Source organism: Asparagus officinalis, unplaced genomic scaffold (genome assembly GCF_001876935.1).
Source record: "Asparagus officinalis unplaced genomic scaffold, Aspof.V1 AsparagusV1_Un323, whole genome shotgun sequence".
Taxonomy (NCBI): Eukaryota; Viridiplantae; Streptophyta; class Magnoliopsida; order Asparagales; family Asparagaceae; genus Asparagus; species Asparagus officinalis.
In genome coordinates, this window is record NW_017972588.1 from 229,898 (window position 1) to 237,172 (window position 7,275).

The following is a 7,275-nucleotide window of genomic DNA, read 5'->3' on the forward strand; positions in this document are numbered from 1 at the left end:
CAACATAATCTCTCAAACACTCACTCAAGAGAAGGAAAGAGAACACTCAAGAGTGGAAGTGGAAGCTCTTATTGCTTTATTGCTTAGCAACTCTTGCTTGATACAAATGAAATGCCTTAGCCCCTATTTATAGGCAAGGCTAGCTTACAATGGATGGCTATGATTAGCCTTCTAGATTGTTCTTACAATCAATGGTTAAGATTGAGTCTCTAGACTCTTCTCCTAAAATATCTCCCTAGATATTTACATGGCACTTTCTAGAAGCTTTTACAAGGGTCCTTAGATATTTTAATGAGACTTCCTAGAAGCTTCTAGATACAAGATATTTATCATACCTTTATTATCCAAGAAAACTCTAGAAAACCCTAGGATCTTCATGGACCCAACCATGAATAAATGAGTCCAAATGCATCCAATTGAGCCAAAAATGGGGCGGTTCGTGACATTCTCCCCCACCTATCCAAGCGATGCCCTCATTGCTTAGTCTTCTCATGGCGAAACTTCTTAATCAAGTCTTCAAACTGCCACAAGGATCGCGCAGGTTCCCAACTGTTCTCACAGTCGGGTAAGCTTTTCCACTTCACAAAGTACTCTAACCTCGGGTGGTTGTTGGCTTCACGAACCGTCCTATCCGCAAGAATTTCTTCGGCCTCCTTGTCGAACTCCATACGAATCCCTGTTGGCGCTCGACTAGACTTTCCTCTATCTGAATCTTCCGTATCTTGATGATATGGCTTTAACATGCTCACATGGAAGACCGGATGATACTTCACAGTTGGGGGAAGCTTTACCCTGTAAGCCACGTTCCCCACTCTCTTCTCGATTGGAAATGGGCCCTCATACTTGCGTATCAAGCTCTTGTGTAGCCCTTTATGTCGATCCAATGTAGAAAGCTTGACAAGGACCAAGTCTCCAACTTGATACTCCATATGCCTTCGCTTCTTGTCGGCCCATTTCATCATCTTCTTTGCCGCCTTGTTCAAGCACGAGCGTGCCAATTCGTTCTAATCTTGCCACCCCTTGGCAAATCGGTAAGTGGCTAGGCTATTTTCCTTATAACCTATAGCAATAGCGTTTGGAGTGAGTGGTTGCTGACCTGTGACGATCTCGAATGGGCTCCTCCCGGTAGACTCACTCCTTTGCAAATTGTAGGAGAATTGGGTTATGTCCAGTAGCTTCGCCCAATCCTGCTGGTTAGCACTCACATAGTGTCTTAAGTATACCTCCAACAAGGCATTTACTCGCTCCGTCTGGCCATCAGTCTGAGGGTGGAAGCTAGTGGAGAAGTTTAGATCTGACCCCATGAGTTTGAAGAGTTCCGTCCAGAACCTTCCTGTGAAGCGACCATCCCGATCACTTACGATGGACTTTGGTAGCCCCCAATACTTCACCACGTGCTTCAGAAATAGTGGTGCCGCTACCTCGGCTGGACACTTGGTTGGGGCTGGAATGAAAATGCCGTATTTAGAGAATCGATCAACCACCACCATAAGAATGCTGCATCCATATAACTTGGGTAGACCCATGATGAAGTCCATGGAAATGCTTTCCCAAGGTCTCTCCGGAATAGGTAAGGGTTCTAACAATCCAGCCGGCGTTCTCTGCTCTGTCTTGTCTTGTTGGCACACAAGACAAGTCTTCATGTAGGCCTCAACATCATCCCTTATGCGAGGCCAATAATACGTCTCTTCTACAAGAGCTAGAGTTCTGTGCACACCTGGATGTCCCGCCCATTGAGAGTCATGACATTCTTTAAGGATCTCCCGCCTTAGATTCCCGAACAATGGCACGTACACCCGTATCCCTTTGGTATAAAGTAGGTCTCCTTCTAGCCAGAACCTTCGAGTTTTGCCTTCTTTTGTGTAGTCCACCATATTCTTGGCTGTAGGATCATGAGACAAACCTTCCTTAATACGATCAAGTAAGGTGCTCTGAGGATGACTTAACATAGCAGCAAGTTCCGTCTTCCGGCTTAACGCATCTGCCACTAAGTTGATTTTTCCTGGTTTGTACTCGAGCACATAGCCAAACTCTGCCAAGAAATCCTACCATCGTGCCTGCTTAGGAGATAACTTCTTCTGAGTCTGGAAATAGCTGGTGGCCACATTGTCTGTCTTTACTATGAATTTGGACCCAAGTAGGTAATGCCTCCAAACTCTGAGACAGTGGACCACGGCCGTCATCTCCTTCTCTTGAACGGTGTACTGCCTCTCGGTGTCGTTTAACTTTCGACTCTCGTAGGCCACGGGGTGTCCTTCTTTCATCAACACCCCTCCAATTGCAAAGTCACTCGCATCAGTGTGCACTTCATAAGGCTTGCTAAAGTTGGAAAGGGCGAGAACTGGTTCCTCCGTCACAGATCTCTTTAAAGCTTCGAATGCCCTCTGGCATTTTGAACTCCAATCCCATACCTGATTTTTCTTCAGCAAGTCTGTTAGTGGAGCCGCCAATGCTGAGTAGCTCTTTATGAATCTTCGGTAGTAGTTCACCAAGCCTAGAAATGATCGCAGCTCTGTCCAATGCTGAGTAGCTCTTTATGAATCTTCGGTAGTAGTTCACCAAGCCTAGAAATGATCGCAGCTCTGTCACCTTGGTAGGAGGCTTCCACTCTAGTATGGCTCGCACCTTAGCTTGATCCATGCGAATTTTGCCTCCTCCAATGATGTGGCCTAAGAAGACCACCTCCTCCTGTACGAACGAGCACTTTTTTCTCTTCACATAGAGTTCATTACTTCTAAGCGCCTGGAATACCTGCCTCAAGTATTCCACATGCTCGTCCATGGTTTGGCTATAAATCATAATATCCTCCAAGTAGACCACCACAAAATGGTCTAGGAAAGGCTCCAACACTTTGTTCATCATGGTGCAGAATGTAGCTGGAGCATTGGTGAGACCAAACGGCATAACCAGGAATTCATAAGAGCCATACCTAGTTACACATGTCGTCTTGGTTCATCTCCTTCAGCAATCCGTACTTGATAGTATCCTGAGCGCAAGTCAAGCTTAGTGAAGTACCTTGCCTGCCCTAATCTGTCAAATAAGTCCGTAATTAGAGGAATGGGATACTTGTTCTTCACCGTGATCTTGTTTAAAGCTTGGTAGTCGATGCATAGCCGCAATGACCCATCGTGCTTCTTCTGGAACAATACAGGGGCACCATATAGAGCCTTAGACGGACGAATGTATCTGGCATCCAACAACTCCTTTAGTTGTTTTCGAAGTTCCTCCAACTTCGATGGTGCTATGCGATAAGGTCCCATGGCTGGGGGATGAGCTCCTGACTCGAGCTCGATCTTGTGATCCACCTCTCTCCTAGGTGGGAGCTTACTTGGTAGCTTTGCGGGCATGACGTCGTGGTAGCCTCCAAGACACTTTGGATATTCTCGGGCACGTTTTCTCCCTGGTGTGAGTCTTCCTCCACCTTGACTGTAGTAATAAAAGTTGGCTCATGTCGACGGACACCCTTGGACACTTGTAAGGCTGAGAGCATTTTAGAAGTCACACTCTCGTGCTTGATCGGAACTGTGCACGCCCTATCCTCTAGGATGCACATTGTGTTGGTGTATGGAACCAACACGACCTTTACCTTGTCCAAAAATTCCAAGCCAAGTACTACGTCAAAGTCGTCCATGGTCACGATCGTCAAGTCTTCTTGGCCGCACCATTCTCCGATGCTTACATCTACCTTCTGAGTCACGCTAGCTATGGGAGTAGAACTTGAATTGACAGCTTTAATGACACCCCCTCCCTTGGTGATCTTAAGATTCAACCTACTAGCAACATCGCGAGAAACCAAGAGATGAGAAGCACCAGTATCTAGAAGGGCCTTGAAGGTTTTACCGGAAATGGTTGTCTCAATGAACATTGCCCCCCGAGGTCTTGCATCCACTTTTGCCTTGATTGTATTGATGAGACGAAGGGAGTTGATTCGGGTCTCCTCATTTTGCTTCTCCTCTTCCTTCTGAACTAGGGCCGCAAGATTGGCCCTCTTGGGACAGTCCATAGCCTTATGTGGACCGCTGCAGAAGTAGCATGCCAACTTCTTTGAACGGTCACCTCCTTTAGGGTTGTCATAGGATTTACCCTTCTCGGACGTTGACTTAGGTGGGAACTCTTTGGATGGCTTATCCTTCTCTCCCCCACCCTTAGTAAGTGTACCCTTTTTATCCTTTGGCTTGGATGAGTTGTTCACCTTCTTGAACTCGATCAGCGACTTGGCTACTTGCATTGCTTGGGCTAGAGTCTGAACGCCACACCTTTGTAACTCCATCTTGGCCCATCCTACGAGGCCATCCATGAACGAGAATAGAGAGTCCTTCTCACCCATGTCTGGGATCTCTAGCGGCAACTCTGAAAATTCTTTCACGTAATCACGAATTGAACCTTTTTGAGTAAGGCGACGGAGTTTACTTCGTGCCTCATCCTCAGCATTCTCCGGGTAGAATTGCCACTTTAGATCTACCTTGAATTTTTCCCAAGTAGTAATAGAGCACGTACCTTTTTTCATATCCTCGCATCGTCTACGCCATCACAACGTAGCGATGTCTTTGAGATAGAGAGGTATGGCTTGGAGCTTGGCTACATCATCCTTATATCCGGCAGCATTGAAGTACACTTCCATGTTCCATAGGAAGTTATCAATCTCCTAGGAAACCCCTAGCTCCTTTATACGGCTTCGGTTTAGGAGTATCTTTAGCCATGAAAGGTTGTGAAATCATACCTCGAGTTGCCAAGATAGCATCATATTGGCTGAACTTTTCTTTAAATTCAGCCATCTCCTTCAGGAACATTTCTCCTTGGCTCCGTAAGAATGCACACTCCTCACGTACGGATGTGATCCCTTGTTGTAGCATGTCGACAGCAGAATTCAAGGCCGACTGCATCTCCTCCCGAAGCTCGTCTCCTGCAGACTCCAACTTCTCGATGCGCTCGTCGAAAGCCTCCATCTTATCCACCACGGTAAGCTCCACCTTAGCCAACCATGCCTCCAATGTCGTCATGATGTCACGAGATTTATCCCTATGTTTCCTTGGAACATCCTTCGGATCCACCACACCAAGTACTTCGGAACGAAGGTCGGAGCTCGACATTATCACTTCCGAACCTTGGCTCTGATACCAAATGTCACGGGCTGATTCTTTCACCACAAACCTCACTCGAACCCGTGCGGCACTTAGTCACTCTTTCTCTCACTAGAATGGCTAAGTCAGCCTAATCCCTCAAACACTCACTCAAGAGAAGGGAAGAGGAAGAGAACACTCAAGAGTGGAAGTGGAAGCTCTTATTGCTTTATTGCTTAGTAACTCTTACTTGATACAAATAAAATGCCTTAGTCCCTATTTATAGGCAAGGCTAGCTTACAATGGATGGCTATGATTAGCCTTCTAGATTGTTCTTACAATCAATGATTAAGATTGAGTCTCTAGACTCTTCTCCTAAAATATCTCCCTAGATATTTACATGGCACTTTCTAGAAGCTTTTACAAGGATCCTTAGATATTTTAATGAGACTTCCTAGAAGCTTCTAGACACAAGATATTTATCATACCTTTATTATCCAAGAAAACTCTAGAAAACCCTAGGATCTTCATGGACCCAACCATGAATAAGTGAGTCCAAATGCACCCAATTGAGCCAAAAATGGGGCGGTTCGTGACATAACCGGTTCGTTTAAATGTTGGGTAAAAAGATCATAATCATAACGCGTGCCGTATTTTCAGTTGCAGAGCCATTTTCCATGCGTTATTAGTGACTTCATCTATGTAATGACAATACAAGTTATTGCTCGCATGTTCCTCTCGAGTGGCTAGCTGTCCACGAACACTCGGGATGAGATATATATATATATTATATATATATATATATATATATATATATAATATATATATATATATATATATATACTAGGTAGAATGCGCACGTGAACTACACGTGGTCAATTATTAATAATTATTTAGCTTTAAGTTTTATTTATTTACTATAACATGGTGCTAAAAAACTTTTAATTATCATTATATTAATTTTTTTTATATATTTCCATGTTGATTTTTAACATTTTGTCTTTCCAGGAGAAATAGTGATGCTTTAAAGCCTTAAATATTATGAGTTAGATTAACTTGGGTGTGTTTTGGTATCGAGGTGTTTCTTTTTGTTGTGCTTTTTTCAGAAAACAACCATTCATGGTGTTTCTTGCAAACATAGTTTGAAAACATCATTTTTAGTTATTATTTATAAAGCAAGTGGCAACACGCGGGCGATGACCATCCGACGGGCGACTGGTGGCGGATGACGCATCCATCGGTGTTCGGCACCGGCCGACGCGCGCAGTGCTGAGCTCGAGGAGGCGAGGAGCCCGCCCGGCGGCCGGACGACACGACGGTGAGCGCACGACGAACGACCGGGACCGGCCGACACAAGCCGGTCGCGGACGACGGGCCGAGGACGCGTCGGCGGGCCGGCCGGAACGATGGAGATGGCGCGGCGGCGACGGCGCCGGCAGAGGCGCGGCCGGGCGGACGACGACGCCGCTAGTGACGCCGACTCGACGAACGAACCGGACGGCGACGAGCGGCGGACGGCGTCGCGGGCGCGGCCGACCGATGGAGATGGCCAGCGGCGGACGGGCGGCAGAGGCTGCGCGGCGACCGTGACGACTGCGGCGGCTGCGGTGACCGGACGATGTGTTGGGCTGCAACGGGCAGAGTGCGGTCAGCTGCCCGCGGCTGGAGACTACGGGCTGGGGCGCGGCGGGCCCGGCGGCTGCGCGACGGAGCGTGATGACGGGCCCGGTGTCGGGTGCGGCAGGTGCGCCGACCGGCCTTAGATGAAAAAATGAAATCTCAAAACTCCTTTTTTGTGTTTTGAGAAAAGTGTTTATTTTTTAGATTTTGTAAAGGGTCAAGTCAAAAAAAATGCCCCGGTTGACAAACGCGTTTTATTGTTTTTGTTGAAAACAAAAACAGAAACGGTAAAAACGCCATGGTTGTCAAACGCTCCTAGTAATTTGAATGTATAATTTCAAAATATTAATGATGTAAGTGACCAATATGGAAAAACCTATTATTATTAATAAAAAATAAATTCTTGAATTCATTAAGGAAAATGATAGGTTTTATCTAGTCATTTAGAATTTTGTTCAGTTATTAAAAAAATCACTTTCACCTGTTATTTACTTCCGCCTGTTGTTTATCTGGCGATTGAGTATTATAGATATTCAAGAACTTTTTCTAAAATTTTCTAAGCTACAATATGCAAATTCAATTAAGAAAGAAAATA